The sequence below is a fragment of the Ahaetulla prasina genome, chromosome 5 (assembly GCF_028640845.1).
Source record: "Ahaetulla prasina isolate Xishuangbanna chromosome 5, ASM2864084v1, whole genome shotgun sequence".
Taxonomy (NCBI): domain Eukaryota; kingdom Metazoa; phylum Chordata; class Lepidosauria; order Squamata; family Colubridae; genus Ahaetulla; species Ahaetulla prasina.
The window spans coordinates 110,360,325-110,376,747 of record NC_080543.1 but is presented as its reverse complement, the minus strand read 5'-3'; the positions used below and the strand labels follow the sequence as shown (position 1 = coordinate 110,376,747).

Sequence of the window (16,423 nt, the reverse complement as noted above, 5' to 3'; positions counted from 1 at the left end):
TCTTCCCCTGGAGCGGGGTGGGAATGGAAATTTTGCAATATCCTTCCCTGAGGAGTCGGGAGAGAATGGGCATTTTGTAGTATCCTTCCCCTGCCACACCAACCAAGCCACGCCCACCAAGCCACACCACGTCCACCAAGTCACGCCCACAGAACCGGTAGTAAAACAAATTGGATTTCACTTCCAATTCTATTATTCCGTGTTCTAAAAGGGTGAGGGAGTCCCATAATGATAGCTAAGGGATGCAAGACACTTAACTTGTTTGCCCAATGCAGTGGCTAATAGATTTTTTTTAACTACAGATGCATTCTTTTTACACATCAGAAGTCTCAGTCCCATGAATGCACCATTTCACAGTAAAAATTTCATAAAATAAGCGGTTCTTGGTATATGACTTTGCACTGCCCAACCATCTGTAACATTTGCTGACAGTTGAGTCAGGCCAAATAAATCCTCTTCTCCAGGGTGAAATGCTCCCGGTTTAGGACCGGATTGCCCAATCCAGTAACAATGGCAGTGGGTGGTTCGGAAAACTGGTAGCAAAAATCCCTGCCCCCCCCCCCCGCCCATGCCCAGCTGAGCCGTATGATCATAAGAGGTTTTTTTTTTACTTTTAAAAGCATTTTTGCTTCGGATGAAAAAAATGTTTTTAAAAGTAATAAACAAAGCCACTGATGATTGTGCGGCTCAGCTGGGATCGTCAGAACCTTTTAAAAGCATTTTTTACAACCTCTTCGGCCAAAGAGGTTGTAGAAAAAATGCTTTTAAAAGGCTTCTCTGATGATCCCAGCTGATCATTAGACGCTTTTTTTTTCTTTTAAAGGCAAAAAAATGCTTTTAAAAGAAAACAAAAGCTTCTGACAATCAGGCAACTCAGCTGGGATCATCAGAGGAGCACCAAAGAGGTTGTAGAAAAAATGCATTTAAAGGTAAAAAAAAAAAAAAGTTGGCCACGCCCACCCAGTCACATTACCCCACCACCACCAAGCCACGCCCACAGAACTGATAGTAACAAATTTTACATTTCACCACTGCTCTTCGCCCTTTTGCAAGGAATCCATATCCACCTGTTTGTTTGTGGCCCTTTTCAGTTCTTTACGAGAATACGTACTGCCTGTCCAAGCTGACCCATGGGGAGATGAGGCTGACAGGATAATGTCTGAATCACTACGTTGGCAAAGATCCCCTTTATGGATTCAGTACTGTGGAAGGGATCTGTCGTCCATTTCTCCAGACAGTTATAGTCAGCCAACTACGCACATTGTATACTCCACCTGTATCACTCCTTTTTATAATGCACTCCTTTTTACATCTGTTTAGAACTGCATTGAATTCAGTAGGATTTACTTGATTGGAGTGAAGTCTTACTGTTCAAAAAACTGTCATCTAAATACACCAAGTGAAGAAATAGTAAATGGAATCTGTCATTAAAGAAACTACCAATCCATTCATCTGTCACTTAACAAGCAGGCACATTCTTGCAAAAAAAAAAAAAAAAGTGCCAGAAATTTTTAATAGCGTGCCAACATTTTTTCAACCTAAATGTCAGCTCTTCCTAGGATCAATGCTTTTGATTATATACATAAAAACAAATATGGCTGCCCAACAACAAATATGGCTGCCCATTATATTGACAATAACAAATATGGCTGCCCTTTAAGGCATGGGTGTATACATAGGTTCTAGCTCACATGCCAATTAAATGTGTTAATCAGAAAGCAATTGGTAGCATGGAATATGGAGTAGCTAACTGGTTCAAAATCAGGAAAATATATGCCCTGATTACAGACCACTGTCTTATTTATTTAATAGATGCAGAGTGAATTGTGAGTTGAATTGTCACTGTTCCAGGTTATATTTACTTAAAAATATGGAACAGTGCTAGAACATATAATGGCTTTGCCCCGCCCCTCCATTTATTTTTCTCTTGCTCCTCGATCTTATTTATTTATTTATTTATTTTGTCACACAGTATATATAAGCATAAGCTTGAAATAACTATACAATATATAAGCATATATATAAGTATGACTATGTAATAACTATATTAATTGGATATAACAAAAGGAAACAATAGGACAGGAACGGTAGGCATGCTGGTGCTCTTATGCACGGCCTTACAAACCTCTTAGGAATGGGGTGAGGTCAATAGTAGACAGTTTTTGGTTAAAGCTTTGGGGATTTTGGGAAGAGACCACAGAGCTGGATAGTGTATTCCAAGTATTAAGAACTCTGTTACTGAAGTCATATTTTCTGCAATCAAGATTGGAGCGGTTACCATTAAGCTTAAATCTATTGTGTGCTCGTGTATTGTTGCAATTGAAGCTGAAGTAGTCTTTGACAGGAAGGACATTGTAATTGATGATTCTATGAGCTAAATTCAGGTCATGTTGAAGGCGGCATAGTTCTAAATTTTCTAAACCCAGGATTTCAAGTCTGGTGGCATTTATTTATTTATTTATTGATTGATCAAATTTATATACCGCCCTATCTCCCGAAGGACTCAGGGCGGTGTACAGGCATTTAAAAAGGTATAAGGTATAATAAGGCATAAGGTATTTTGTTGTATTCAGAGGAGTGGAGAACTCTTCTTGTAAAATATTTCTGGACATGTTCAATTGTATTGATGTCAGAAATATGGTATGGGTTCCAGACAGTAAAGCTATATTCAAGAATTGGTCTAGCAAATGTTTTATATGCTCTGGTTAATAGTGTAGTGTTTTTGGAGAAGAAGCTACGCAAGATTAGGTTTACAACTCTTAAAGCCTTTTTTGCGATGTAGTTGCAGTGGGCTTTGGAGCTTAGATCATTTGATATGAAAACTCCAAGGTCTTTAACAGGGTGGGGGTTATCTGTTAGGTTACCCCACACCACCCCAACTTATCTCTTGACTTCTTCCTGATGTAGAATCTGATGTTATTATCTTGAATTTCATTGCTGGCAGCTTAAGAAAACTTCAGCAAGAGAAGGAAAATGTAGGAACGTGTCTTAGCAATTGGTCAAGAGAACCCCGCCTCCCCCCCTTCTCTCCATAATCCTCTCCTATTCCATTGGTCATCCATTATGATGTCACAGCATTTCTTATTTCCTTTGTTGTGGTTGTAAATGTTGTTGCTGTTGTTGTTATTATTAACTGGACTTTGGTTGAACTGAAAAACCTGGACCAGAAAACGCGCAAACTTTTTAATATGTACCATGCTTTACATCCACAAAGTGACATCGACAGGTTGTACCTGCCAAGACAAATAGGGGGCAGAGGACTATTGCAAATCCATCAAAATGTAGAAGGAGAAAAACAAAGTTTGAATGATTATGTGAACTAAAGTACAGAAAAATTGCTGCAGGCTTTGAAAACAGAGAACATTATAGAAACAATGGAAACAAAGGCAGAATATAAGGGAAAACAGTTGGATGACAGATTAAATAGATGGAAAACCAAAGCTTTGCATGGACAGCACTTGAAAAACATTGACAGAAAATGTGATGACAACTTTACATGGGCATGGCTTAAGATGGGAACCATCAAGAAAGAAATGGAAGGTTTAATACTTGCTGCTCAAGAACAAGCACAACAAACTAATGCCATGAAAGCAAAGATACAAAAATCCACCGACAATCCAAACTGCCGACTTTGCAACAACAAAGTCGAAACTGTTTCACATTTAATATGTGAATGTAGCAAAATTGCACAAATTGATTACAAAGCTAGATATGACCAAGTTGCTAAATTAATCCACTGGTCATTATGTAAAAAAATACGACTTACCTGTATCCAAAAAGTCATGGGAACATAAAGTGGAAAATGTTATAGATGAAGATCTTGTGGGACTTTTGAATACAGACAGATCATCACTTGGAACACAACACGCCAGATATCACAGTTGTCGAAAACTGAAATGTACAATTTATTGACATTGCAGTACCAGGACATGCCAGAGTTGAAGAAAAAGAACTGGAAAAAATCATGAAAAAAAAATATATTCTTCTGCGGATGCGCAAAATGGCGGCGATTTGGTTCCGTGGAGACGGCAGGCAGGGCGTTCCCTGGCCGAGGCACCATTTTTGCCGACCACCGGGCTGCTTGAGTCCCCCGCTCCGGGATACCATCATGTCAGCAACCAAGGGAGAGGTCTCTGGGCTTCGTCGGACCCTCGGTTGCCGAGAACGGAGCCGGAGTTTCGTACGAGCAGCGGATGGCGGCGGCCATTTTGGGATGCGGGGCGGCGTTCCGGCCTGGTTCGGCCTGATTCCTAGCCATGACTATCACCAGCGGCATTAGTGGTGGGCCGATTCCTGGTCGGAATTTCCATCGGCCTGATCATCGGCCGATCCCCGGCCTGACTCCCAGCCGCGGCATGGCTCTTGGCCGTGACCTCCATCAGCCGCGGCCTGGCTCTTGGCCGCGACCTCCATCAGCAGCACACCAGCGGCCTGACTCCCGGCCGTGATTTTCATCAGCAGCATACTAGCGGCATACCAGTGGCACTAATGGTGGTATTAGCGGCGGTGGCGGTATTAGCGGCGGTGGCGGTATTAGCGGCGGTGGCAGTATTAGTGGCGGCGGCGGCATTAGCAGCACGAGCGGCGGGGCGCCATTCTACCTAATTACTGGGCTGCATGAGCCCCCCACCCCAAGTCATTATTATGCCGGCAACCGAGGGAGACATCTTCATACCGGCGACCGGCAATCCGAGGGAGACATCATCATGCCGGCATCCGAGGGAGAGGTCTTTGGACTTCGCCGGTCCCTCTGGACCCTCTAGATTTTGCTGGACCCTCTGGACTTGGCTGGTCTCTTTGGACCCTCTGGATTTTGACGGATCTTGCAGCGGCCATTTTGTGGCACGGGGCGGCATTCCGGCCTGGTTCAGCCTGATTCCCTGGCCGCGATTGTCATCAGCAGTATCAGTGGTGGGGCCTGACTCCTGGCTGTGATATCCATCGGATGATTCCTGGCCTGATTTTTGGCCACGGCCTGATTCCCAGCTGCGATTTTTCATCTGCGGCATTTCATTTCATCTGCGGCATATCAGTGGCACTTGTGGCGGGACGGTATTATTGGTCCTAGCGATGTCATTGCGGGCCGTTTTGGCTCTCACTAAGACAATGATAACAACAACGATGACAACAATAACAACGACAATAATAACGACAAGGACAAGGGTGAAGCAGACGGTGGTGACGGTTTATGATTCAAGACTCGATGTTGTGTGGCATTTATCTGGTGACCTTTATTATGATATCTATTGTCCTACGGGAGACTGAATTGCCCAAATTTTTTACCATCTTATGTCGGGTCTTGATTGGACTATCAAAATGACTGTAATATCTATGCCGGTTAGGGACAGACCCTTTTCTGCCTTTCTTCATTTTTTCCATGAGATATTCGCCTATTGAGCTCTTATGACTGCGAGGTTCCCCCGCCTCGCAGGAATGGCCCTCCGCACTATCGAGGGCCTGCCTTAATGAAGGGTCTTGGGACCCAGAGAGGTGGCATGCGTCTAAGAAGAATTTGTGGGAGTTTTTAAATAGGTTTTTAAAGAAGGGTTTTTTAAGGGGGGGAGGGAAAAGACGGGTGGGGGGAGAAACCCGTCGGGGAGGGGTACAGTCCCTGTGCTTGCTCACGGCATTACTTCACCTGGTCCGAAGGCAGAGGGGAGGGGTATGTTCCAGGTTTAGAGGGTCGTTCCATCTGTACGGTAAGTGGGAGAGGCAGATATGGCGGAAGCAAGGGGCCGTATCGATCTTTGGGAGCACGTGCTCGCTATGTAAAAGCAATCACGCGCTCCGGCCCCTTAGTCTTCACCCGTTCCCCAGGGGGCCAGGATCCTCAGAGCTTAGGTCTTCGGTTGATGTTGTGCAATGCACGGTCCGTGGTTAATAAAGCCCCCCTGATTTGTGATCTTATTGAAGGGGAGTCCGCGGACCTCATGGGCATTACAAAGACCTGGTTGGGCACGGAAGGGGGTGTTCCCCTTGTTGAGCTGTGCCCTCCGGGTTTCCGAGTATTCCATCAACTGAGAGCCCAAGGTAGGGGTGGGGGGGTGGCGGTTGTTATTAGGGAAAGTCTAGAGCCGAGGGAGTCCACTGTGCCTCAGATAGCCGGCTGTGAATCCCTCTTTGTGAGGTGGGGTCATAGGAATCAGATGGGCTTGTTGATCACGTACCTGGCTCCTTGCTGCATGACTACAGACCTTCCCGAGCTGTTGGAGGTGCTTGCCGGAGTGGCGGTTGAGACCCTTAGACTTATGATCATGGGGGATTTCAACTTGCCATCGACCAGCTTGTCATCGACGGCGGCTCGGGAATTGCAGGCCTCCATGACGGCCTTGGACCTGATTCAAGTAATTGATGGCCCTACGCACATTGGGGGAGGCACACTAGACCTGATTTATATCTCTGGACAGTGGTTAAATGATTTGGAATTAGGAGATTTATTAACAGAGCCTGTGTCATGGTCAGATCATTTCCTCCTTCGCTTGGACTTTCGGACCGCTACCCACCACTGCAGGGAGACGGAACCAATACGCTGGTTCCGTCCCAGGCGCTTGATGGACCCTGAGAGGTTCCTGACGGAGCTTGGGCCGTTCCCTGAGGATCTGGCCCATGGCACGGCTGAAGAACTAGTTGTGGCCTGGGAACAGGCCGCGGCTGTGGCTTTAGACCTTGTCGTGCCTTTGCGGCCTCTGACCCGGCATAGATCTCAACCGGCCCCTTGGTTCTCCGAGGGGCTGAGGGAGATGAAACGCCGGAGAAGACGCCTAGAGAGTACCTGAAGGTCCAGCCGTTCCGAAGCTGATCGGACACTAGTTAGGTCTTACTCTAAAACCTACCTAGTGGCATTGAGGGAGGCGAAGCGTTCTTACGTTTCCTCCCTCATTGCGTCTGCAGATAACCACCCGGCCGCCCTGTTTCGGGTGACCCACTCTCTCCTTCATCAGGAGGTGCAGGATGACCCCTTACAGGGATGCGCTGAGGAGTTTAGTGGTTATCTATACGATAAAATCGTTCAGCTCCGGGATGGTTTGGACCAAAATTGGGATGATCCAGGTGAGAGGGCAGAGACTCGTCTTGTCGAGATTGTTTGGGATGAGTTTGACCCTGTGGCTCTCGAGGACGTGGACAGGTTGTTGGGGAGGTTGCACGCCACCACATGTTTACTGGACCCGTGCCCCTCCTGGTTGGTGCTGGCCACACAAGAGGTGACATGAGGCTGGCTCCGGGGGATCATTAATGCTTCCTTGTTGGAAGGGGTGTTCCCTGCCACCTTGAAAGAGGCAGTGGTGAGACCCCTCCTCAAGAAGCCTACCCTGGACCCAGCTATTTTGGGAAATTATCGTCCGGTCTCCAACCTTCGCTTTGTTGCGAAGGTTGTAGAGAGTGTGGTGGCATGTCAGCTACCCCAATACCTGGATGAAGCTGTCTATCTAGACCCGTATAGTACGGAGACAGCTTTGGTCGCGTTGGTGGATGATCTCTGGAGGACCAGAGACAGGGGATGTTCCTCTGCCCTGGTCCTATTAGATCTCTCAGCGGCTTTTGATACCATTGACCATGGTATCTTGCTGCACCGGTTGGGGAGTTTGGGAGTGGGAGGCACCGTTTATTGGTGGTTCTCCTCCTATCTCTCCGACCGCTCGCAGACAATGTTGACGGGGGGCAGAGATCGACCGCGAGGCGCCTCACTTGTGGGGTGCCGCAGAGGTCGATTCTCTCGCCTCTCCTGTTCAACATGTATATGAAGCCGCTGGGCGAGATCATCAGTGGCTTTGGGGTGAGGTACCAACTGTACGCTGACGACACACAGCTGTACTTTTCCACCCCGGGCCACCCCAACGAAGCTGTCGAAGTGCTGTCCTGGTGCCTGGAAGCCGTACGGGTCTGGATGGGGAGAAACAGGCTCAAGCTCAATCCCTCCAAGACGGAGTGGCTGTGGATGCCGGCACCCCGGTACAGTCAGCTGCAGCCACAGCTGACTGTTGGGGGCGAGTCATTGGCCCCAATGGAAAGGGCGCGCAACTTGGGTGTCCTCCTGGATGGATGGCTGTCATTTGAAGATCATTTGACGGCCGTCTCCAGGAGAGCTTTTTACCAGGTTCGCCTGGTTCGCCAGTTGCGCCCCTTCCTTGACCGGGATGCCTTATGCACGGTCACTCATGCTCTTGTTACCTCTCGCTTGGATTATTGCAATGCTCTCTACATGGGGCTCCCCTTGAAGTGCACCCGGAGGCTCCAGTTAGTTCAGAATGCAGCTGCGCGGGTGATAGAGGGAGCCGCACGCGGCTCCCATGTAACACCACTCCTGCGCAGGCTGCACTGGCTGCCTGTGGTCTTTCGGGTGCACTTTAAGGTTTTGGTTACTACCTTTAAAGCGCTCCATGGCTTAGGGCCAGGGTACTTACGGGACCGCCTACTGTTACCTCCCACCTCCCACCAATCTGTACGCTCACACAGAGAGGGACTTCTCAGGGTGCCGTCAGCCAAGCAGGGGAAGGTCCTCCTCTGTGGGGGCTCCTACCCTCTGGAACGAACTTCCCCCTAGCTTACGTCAATTGCCTGACCTTTGGACCTTTCGCCACGAGCTGAAGACATATTTGTTTATTCGTGCGGGACTGGCTTAAATTTTAAATTTTAATATTTTAATAGGGATTGAATTTTAATTAGGGATTGAATTTTAATTTATATTTATTATAAATTTTAGGGGCTTTTAGGTCTAAATGTCTTAAATTTACCAAATTATATAATAAGTTTTTTAATCTTTGTTTTAGTTGTAAATTGTTATTGTTTTATATTTGGCTGTGAACCGCCCTGAGTCCTTTGGGAGAAGGGTGGTATACAAATCTAATAAATAAATAAATAAATAAATAAATAAATAAATAAATAAATAAATAAATAAATAAATAAATAAATAAATAAATAAATAAATAAAATGAAATATCGCGACCTGGCCATCGAAACTACACGGTTATGGATGAAACATGTAACAGTGATACCCATTGTCATCGGGGCACTTGGTACCATGTCCAAGAATTTTAAAATATACATCAACAAACTGCAGCTTCCCGCAATAACACCAGTGGAACTACAAAAAACTGTGCTACTTGGAACATCATACATCTTAAAAAGGTAGTTGGTTGATATCTAGGAAACTGGCAGCAACCGTATCAACCATTAGCACCAGTCAATGATATTTGTGATGCTTTTTTGAATGTTCAGTTGACTGAGTTTCATGTTTAATGTATAAAGTAAATAATAATAATAATAATAATAATAATAATAATAATAATAATGATGATGATGATGATGATGATGATGATGATGATGATGATGATGATGATGATGATGATGATGATGGGAAGGAGAAGGAGAAGGAGAAGGAGAAGGAGAAGGAGAAGGAGAAGGAGAAGGAGAAGGAGAAGGAGAAGGAGAAGGAGAAGGAGAAGAAGTAGTTGTTGTTGGAATGCTGCTCCTGTGGCTTTCCTCTCCCACCCACCCCTGCTCCAAAACTGTTTCATCATACCCCAGAAGATTGCTGTTAGGTCATCCAATCACTCTGTCCTTTTTATCTGGTTATCAATGGAGCCCAAAGCTTTCCACAGCAGGTGGAAACCTTCCCTGAAAGGAGGGGAAACTCCAGCCCAGTGGGTTAACTTGCTTTATCCCTGTGTCTTAAGAGAAACAATGGAGAAAGCAGCAAAGCAGAAGGTTGCTTCAAAGATCATTGGCAGCTCAGACTGGGACAAAAGACTCAGGAACTGGAAATGAGGAGAAGAATGTTTTCCAGTGATTTCTCTCTTATTTGGTGGGAGGGGGGCAGGAGGTTCACCAATTTCCCCTTCCCAAGTCTTTGGTTACCGTCACTGGTCTACAGAATGTGGCTTATTCTCAGAAGTGAATCTACATGGGCAGGATGTCCCAGGGATGGGCAACCCTGACTTCCCGGGTATAACTTGCCACAGGGCACCCCATTGTGGTGATCATCTCCATTGTCCCATTCTTCCAGTGTACTCGGCTCTGGTTGACTAACAAAGAGTGAATGCAACTGAGATACAAAAAGAGCACATGCTTTTTTCTTTTTTTTTAAACACACCAAGTTACTTAGTGTTGGCTGAGTCATGTTCCACTAGTTCCTCTGGTCTTGTAGAAAGTTCTCTGACTGGCTCCTCTCAGGTTGTTCCAGGTAGAGATCTTGCCTCCTTGTGTTATCTGGTGTGTGTGTGTGTGTGTATCAGTGGTGGGATTCAGGCGGTTCTCTCCAGATTGGACGAACCGGTAGCAGTGACTGTGGGAGGCTCCGCCCACCCGCCCGGAAGTAACGCGCGAGCACTGTGCATGCGCAGAAGGCCATGCGGATGTGCAGACAAGGCTGTGCATGAATGCGCCCAGTAGGGAAGATAAGTGAATCCCACTGCTGTGTGTATGTCTATATGTTTATGTTTATGTTTGTGTGTGTGTGTGTGTATGTGAGTATGTGTTTGTGTATATGTGTTTATATGTATATGTGTGTGTGTATACACACAAACATATATATACACCAGGGGTGAAATCTACTTACCTTCTCTACTGGTTCGGAAGACTCTCTACGCATACGCAAACCCTTCTGCACATGCTCAGAGCAGAAGTGGGTTTCAGCAGGTTCTGACCAGTTCTGGAGAACCTGTAGCAGAAATTTTGAGTAGTTCGAAGAACCGGTAGAAAAAATTCTGGCTGGCCCCGCCCCCATCTATTCTCTGCCTCTTGAGTCCCAGCTGATTGGGAGGAAATGGGGGTTTTGCAGTAACCTTCCCCTGGATTGGGGAGGGAATGGATATTTTACAGTATCCTTCCACTGGAGTGGGGTGGGAATGGAGATTTTACAGTATCCTTCCCATGCCACTCCCACCAAGCCACTCCCACCAAGCCACACCCACAGAACTGGTAGTAACATTTTTTGAACAGTAACTATCACTGGCGCAGAGAGTAAAAAACAGTTACTTCCTGGTTAAAACCAGGAAGTAACGATGACCGGATGGGTGGGCAGAGCCTCGTGCTGCCTTCGCTACCAATTCTCTGAACCACCCACCACCATCGCTACCAGTTCAGCTGAACCGGTCTGAACTGGTAGCATTTCACCCCGATATACACATATACATATATTAGTTACATGGAAGTTAGGAACTTGGTACAGATACAATAGTCCTCAACTTATGACCACAATTGAGCCCAATATGTATGCTGTTAAGTGAGAAATTGGTTGTGAGTTTTTTCCCCATTTTACAACTTTTCTTGCTGCATTTGTTAAGCGAATCACTGCAATTATTAAATGAGTAACCCGGTTGTTAAGAGAATCTGCTTTTCCCGTTGACTTGGCTTCTCAGAAGGCCACCAAAGAGGATCACTGCGACTGTCATAAATGTGACTCAGTTGTCAAGCATTCAAATGTAAATCACGTGACCGCGGGAATGCTATAATGGTCATAAGTGTGAAAAATGGTGCAAAGTCCCTTTTTAAAGTGCTGTTGTAACTTTGAACAGTCACTAAACAAACTGTCGTAAGTCAAGGACTACCTGTAAATTCTCCACTTACAGCCACAAATGAGGCCAGAATTAAAAAGCCAAGGAGGGTTTTTTAAAATTTTATTTATTTATTTCTTTATTTGTTTGTTTATTTATTTATTTATTTTAGAAAATTTATATTGACACCTACTCGCACATGGCGACTCAAGGCAGCTTACAAGGATATAAAACAGGGGTGAAATGCTCCCAGTTCAGACCGGATTGCCCGATCCAGTAGCAATGGGGGCAGGTGGTTCAGAGAACCAGTAGCAAAAATCCCTGCCCCCCCCCCATGCCCAGCTGAGCCGCGCGATCATCAGAGGGTTTTGGGTTTTTTTACTTTTAAAAGCATTTTTTCTACAATCTCTTCGGCCGAAGAGGTTATAGAAAAAATGCTTTTAAAAGGCTTCTCTGACTATCCCAGCTGAGTTGCCTGATCGTTAGAGGCTTTTTTTTTCTTTTAAAGGCAAAAAAAAATGCTTTTAAAACAAAAGCCTCTGACAATCAGGCAACTCAGCTGGGATCGTCAGAGCCTTTTAAAAGCATTTTTTACAACCTCTTCAACCGAAGAGATTGTAGAAAAAATGTTTTTAAAAGTAAAAAAGAAAAAGTTGGCCACACCCACCCAGTCACATTGCCACCATCCCCGCCAAGCCACACTCACAGAACCAATACTAACAAATTTTACATTTCACCACTGATATAAAAACACCATTTTTAAATGACTTACGCCTGATTTTATGACCTTTTTTGCCACGGTTGTTAAGTGAAGCACTACAGTTGTTAAATGAATCGTGGGGCCATTAATCAAACCCAGCTTCACCCACTGACTTTATAGAAACATGCCACCTGTCAAGCGACTGAATTTGGATTATGTGCCCACAGAAAACAGTTGTAAGTGTGAGGATGAGATGTAAGTGAATTTTTTTCCGGTGCTGTTGTAACTTGGAACGGTTGCTAACTGAACGGTCGTATCTCAAGCACTACTTGCACAATAAAGCCTATGAAATGAAATGGCTGGGAAAGGAAATTGAAATGATCCATGGTGTCAATTCATCACTATTTATAGTCATTAAAATTCACTCCCAATGCTACTCTTTTGGGTGGGGGGAAGGTTATCATGTTCATTTTATATACTGTATACAGAAAAAAAGTCCTGAGCTACACAGGAATAAAATACAGGGAGTCTTTGACTTACAACAGTTCACTTAGTGACTGTTCGAAGTTACGACGTCGCTGAAAAAAGAGACATAGGACCATCCCCATGGTCACATGATTTACACTTGGATGCTTGGCAACTGGTTCATATTTATGACGGTCGGAGTGTCCCTGGGCCATGTGATCCTCTTTTGCGACCTTCTGACAAGCAGCATCCATGGGAAAGCCAGATTTGCTTAACAACCGTTACTAATTGAATAAAACTGCAGTGATTTGCAGTGAGGACCCAGATTGTTGGGGGCAATAAAAGTTGACTTTGTATATAATATACAAATGGATGAAGACTATTGCTTAACACAATGTAAGCCGCCCTGAGTCCTCGGAGAAGGGCGGGATATAAATTCAAATAAAAAAACAACAACAAAGGTGGCAAGAAAAAACATAAAATGGCAACAAAACTCACTTATAATTCTACAGAGGAATTATTGAGTCTGTCATTTGCACCTCTATAACTGTCTGGTTCAGTTCTGCAACCCAACAAGAAAAACACAGACTTCAGAGGATAATTAGAACTGCAGAAAAAATAATTGCTACCAACTTGCCTTCCATTGAGGACCTGTATACTGCACGAATCAAGAAGAGGGCCGTGAAAATATTTGCAGATCCCTCGCATCCTGGACATAAACTGTTTCAACTCCTACCCTCAAAACGACGCTATAGAGCACTGCACACCAGAACAACTAGACACAAGAACAGTTTTTTCCCGAAGGCCATCACTCTGCTAAACAAATAATTCCCTCAACACTGTCAGACTATTTACTGAATCTGCACTACTATTAATCGTTTCATAGTTCCCATCACCCATCTCTTTCCACTTATGACTGTATGACTATAACTTGTTGCTGGCAATCCTTATGATTTATATTGATATATTGATCATCAATTGTGTTGTAAATGTTGTACCTTGATGAACGTATCTTTTCTTTTATGTACACTGAGAGCATATGCACCAAGACAAATTCCTTGTGTGTCCAATCACACTTGGCCAATAAAATTCTATTCTATTCTATTCTATTCTATTAAGAAATTTCTCACGTAGCAACATAACTTCCGGGCTCAATTATGGTCGTAAGTTGAGGACTTCCTGTAGACATCTTATCTCGTCACTTGCTTACTCCTTATGGAATTAGAAAAGGGATTAAGTTTGCCAGGCCTTTAGTGAACCTTGAAATACAGATTGGGTTCCTATGATTTCTTTACATGCTAAGTATTTACAGCCATCATGGCGAACCTATGGCACGTGAGCCGTCGCCCCAGTTCAGCTCTGCTCCGTATGTGCCTGTGCCTCTCACTGGCCAGCTGGTCATCGGGTCTCTGCCACACATGCGCGGGGGGCAGGGCATGTGTATGGGTGCGCACACATGCGCTAGAGGGCAGGTCTCATACCGGGGCCTGCGCACACATGCACGGGAGCAGGAGGCATGCAGGAGGCAGAGCATGCATGCATGGGGCAGGGCCCATGCAGGAGGCCGTGTGCACATTGCATTTTGGGGGTTTGTGTGCATTGGGCCCTCGGTCCAGGAAAGATTAGCCACCACTGATCTATAGTAAGTAAGCATGCTCTCTGTGGAATTCTGGTACTTGAAGTCCACACATTGCCAAGGCTGAGAAACATTGTGCTGAGGTGGCCCAAAACCAGAACTTGGGATGCAGAAAGAAAGAAAAAAAAGATTGGTTTTATGTAGCTCCTGTTTTGTAAACTTAAAACAAAGGTCCTGGAAAGGGAAAATGAGCTCAAGAAAGTAAGCCACCTCTGATTTCAGCTTCTCTTTTTCATCCTCTTTATTGTTATTTCTAGACTTTGTGTTCCCTAATTCGCAGATGTGCAATTACCACCTGCTGTATAAGAATACTGTAATTCTTTACTAATTGCTTTGAAAAGTGGTTTGGGGAACTTAATATACTTAAAGGAATGTGGGAAGGAGTGACGGCAACGTTTAATGTGCCGAGGATTGTGTACATTTCAGTTCTCTGGACGAAATTATGGTTCCTGCCTCCAAGCTGTCATGAATCACGATCAACACGCAGCAGTCTCCGTCTACCAAGGAGCAAACAGCTTGCAAACAGCCATTGCAATTTCCCCGCTGCTGTTGATACAGGAGGCGGTTTGAAGTCCCCAAGAACGGTAGCTCAAAGGGAAGGAGACATGACCACCGACATCCATGAAGAACTTTATAAACAGTTCACAACAAGGGAGTTCAACATGAATATGTTCCCTTCCTATCCAGGAATGATTGACAGAAGCTAAACTTTCCTTCAATCTCATCTCACTGAAAAACAAAAAACAAAAGCTAGGATTTTTAAAATATCTCAGTCGGTTCCAATCAGTGCTTGTCAAGGGTTTGCTCACATAAGAACCTACATGATTTTATTTCTTGCCTTTGTGAAAGATTAACTTCATTGGAAGGGGGGTGGGGGGCTAAGAAACTGGCTAGTCTTTCTCTGCTAATAGAGCACCCAGGGCCCATTTAAACCTCACCAGTCATCAAGTAAAGAACAATAAGATGCAAGCTGGCTCCAATTATCCAGGAATCAAGAAGAAAGCAATCCGGTCCTGTACATGCAAACTGGACCAAAATAAATGGTCATACATGTAAATCACTTAGCTGCCCACACAGAATTTACTTCCAGGAAAGAATCAGCAGAGAGGGCTTTAGAGGGCAGAGGTGTTGTTTTCTTTCTCTGCTGATCGTTTATACAAACTACTCAGTGGTGGGATTCAAGTAGTTTAACAACCGGTTCTCTGCCCTAATGATTTCTTCCAACAACCAGTTTACCAAACTGCTCAGAAAGTTAACGACCGGTTCTCCCGAAGTGGTGCAAACTGGCTGAATCCCACCACTGAAACTACTGTATAAAGTTCTTTCCTTGACTTGATGATTTATTCAGTTCTTTTCTTTTTTCCTTTACAGTGTTTAATGCGTCAAATAGACGCTTGTGCATTTGGATCTATTGGTGAAGTTTAAATATACTTTAAAAAAATAAAATAAAACACGACTCTGATAACTGCTTGTAAGTTACATCCCCACATGTATAGAATAGTTAAATTAGGAAACGATAGCATGCAACTGTTCTATCTCATGCATGCCCGTTCTCAGTGCCACTGAGTTCCAGAAACTTACTTTCAATTAAGTGTAGATACGTTTGGTATTCCAATAGTCCCAAGTTTCACTATTGCTTCCATCCACTCCCTTGTGCGCTCAACTCTTCAGTCTAGAGCGCTAAATGGCTAATTACTTTTGCTTGTAGCTGATGGGAGCAGAAAGGGGATTGGCATGCCATTAAAAATCTTTCCAGGAGAAGTCTTTATAACTGCCTTCTATAATTTCCCATAAGAAATCTGGTTATACTGGTTGATTTCAATAGGAGAATTCTTTGCCTAGAGGCACCAGATGAGTAATATGCCATGTATTTCTTATTCCTCTGCTAATATGATAATAAGCACATTCAAAAAAAGGCAATGAGCTGTTTACAATGCCTGCCTCATCATTCCTTTCACTTAAAACGTCTCAGGACCGGAGAGGTGAAAATACTGGAAAGAAGCAAGTCTGACTCAGAAGATCCCTTTCCCCTTTTAAATTAGTGCTTGGCTCCCTTCCCCCAAGTAAAAAAAATAACAATAAAAATAAGAGTATGTGGCTGAGAAAGATGCTCTATCCACAGTTAAAGAG

The 16,423-nt window shown here is 44.6% G+C and overlaps 1 long non-coding RNA gene across 2 annotated transcripts in view; it reads right to left on the bottom strand.

The window, feature by feature from the left end:
* Positions 1-16,423, bottom strand: part of LOC131199504 (uncharacterized) — a 44,547-nt gene that overhangs the window by 17,485 nt on the left and 10,639 nt on the right. The window contains exon 2 of one of the 2 annotated variants that reach the window (XR_009155352.1): positions 1,261-1,386. The exons of the other annotated variant lie outside the window; for it this stretch is intronic. This is a non-coding gene — a long non-coding RNA (uncharacterized LOC131199504). The remainder of the gene's footprint in view (positions 1-1,260; positions 1,387-16,423) is intronic. 2 annotated transcript variants of the gene reach the window in all.